Source organism: Phodopus roborovskii, unplaced genomic scaffold (assembly GCF_943737965.1).
Source record: "Phodopus roborovskii unplaced genomic scaffold, PHOROB, whole genome shotgun sequence".
NCBI classification, from domain to species: Eukaryota; Metazoa; Chordata; class Mammalia; order Rodentia; family Cricetidae; genus Phodopus; species Phodopus roborovskii.
Genome location: NW_026126515.1, coordinates 2701895 through 2704265, shown reverse-complemented (window position 1 = coordinate 2704265; position 2371 = coordinate 2701895).

Here is a 2371-nt window from a genome sequence, read left to right as displayed (position 1 = left end):
TGATTTGGACAGATGGCTTTAGAATCTTCATCTTATGCCTGAGGATAGCAGTGTGATATGTCACAGTTGAGATATGCCCCCATTTAGGTGCATGAAATGCACTGGAGACAGGTCCCTTTTTGTGACACTCCAAAAACTTAAGTGTTTTATCCTCTTAAAAAAAATAAAAATAAATAAAACGGCTAGTGGGGTGGGGGCAATGCCTTTAATCCAGGTGCTTGGAGGAGGCAGAGTTCAAGGCCAGCCTGGTCTACAAGGGAGCTCCAGGACAGTCAGGGGTATTACACAGAGAAACCCTGGAAACCCTATTTCAGCACACACACACACACACACACACACACACACACACACACACACACACACACACAGCCACAAACAAATCAACTGGAGTATATTCCTGTGGGTTGAATGTAGATTGTCCTCTTTGAAATGCTTGTTGAAATTTAACTCAAATTATGAGGTACTAAGAAATGAGACCTGGACTCTTGAGATGCCACCAGACTTGGTGACCTGAATTCAGTCTCTGAGACTCAGGTGATGGAATGAGAAAACCAGGTCCTGTAAGTTGTCCTCTTACTTCTACATGCACAGGATACACACACCCTGGTATATTGAGCCCACACACGTAAGCAAATACATTCTAATATTTTTTTTAAGGAGGTGGAAGTCAGGAGCACACAGAGACAAACAAATATATGAATTTAAGGCCAGCCTGCTCTACAAAAAGTTCCAAGCCAGCCAGGGTAAAATCTTTTCCAAAGCAAACAAAAAGAAAGTAAGGCCAGATGGGACATTCTGAAGAAGTTCTCTAAAATGGGTTCATTAGCTGAGTACATGCCTTTAATCCCAGCACAGGAGGCAGAGGCAGGTGAATCTCTGTGAGTTCAAGGTCAGCCTGGTCTACAGATGAGTTCCAGGACAGCCAGGACTACACAGAGAAACCTTGTGTCAAAAACAAACAAAAAGTCAAACAAGAATGGATTCATCTGTTCAAGCCACTAATGGATCAGTGGGTTATCTCAAAGATGGGTGAATCATAAAAACGCTTTGGCTAGGCCTCTGGAGCATGGCCAATCTCTTGCCATGTGATGGCCTGCATCACCTCAAGAGTTTCCGTCAAGAAAGAAACATGAACCAACTCAACCTCTTGTCTTTGGAAGTTGTACATCTTTTGTTGTTGCTACTAGCAACAGAAAATGGACAAGGACGTGTGCTTATAGCAAAATGAAGCTAGTGTTACTAACTTGTGAGAAGGAAACACACATGGAGAAGCACTCATCATGGAAGGAGCAGGGATTTAAAGGGTTGGGCCTTATGGGACGGAGTCAGGCCGGAACTCTGGGGAGCAGGGACAGCTCTCAATGGAGTATCGTTAGGAATACGGATAGTGTCTCTCGGTTACATTTCCCAGGAACAGGGGCACAGTGTGCTGCTGGCTAGAAGGCAATACTTTAAAGGGCAAAGGGCAAGAGGTCAAGTGGCTCTGTCTACTGTCCTTTAGGAACACTGTTCTAGGTTCTGTAGGGCAGTGGTGGCATATGTCTTTAATCCCAGCACTTGGGAGGCAGGCTAGAGGGAATCTCTGTGAGTTCAAAACCAGCCTCGTCTACAGAGTAAGTTCCAGCAGGGAAACCCCATCTTGGGGAGGGGGATAGGGAAAAGGTCTTTAAACATAGCCAATGATCTCACGCTTGCCTTTCTAGTACAAAACCACAGCCATGGACTAGAGGGATGTCTCAGCCAATATAAGCACTTCCTTCTCTTTCAGAGGAACAGAGTTCATGTCCTAGCACCCATGTTAGAACTTGCAACCAGCAATAACACACACATGCACACACACACACACAGAGGGGAGAGAGAGAGAGAAGAGGGGGGAAGAGAGAATTAAAAAAAAAAGAAACTACAGCTTTAAAATCAAAACCATTTCCACACTGGGTGGCCACCAACTTGCAGCGCAGCTTCCAGGACTTTGGGCTGTCTGAAAGCACCACTGCAGACTCTCTAAATTATTGTCTCCAGGCTCTAAATAGCTCCAGGATCTCAGCAAGGATCAGTGAACCAGTTCAACCTTGGTACAGTGCCAAAATGTGGCCAAGAGATGCTTTGAACGCTAAGTCACCAGCCTAGGACCATATGAGGTTACAGAGGAGCTGAGCCATTGGCTAGGGTGGAATGTCAGTCCTCTGAACAACAGGCTGTGGCTGATATCGAATGACAAAATCAGCGCACTTGACTTATACGCTAACAAAGACTGGGGTATGGTAGGTGAGGGGCCTGGAGTGATGAGCCCAGTGGATGGCAGCAGCTGCTAACAGTAGTACTATTGTTATATTCCTCCAGAATCCTTGTAAGCATTTCTTCCCTTCTGCTT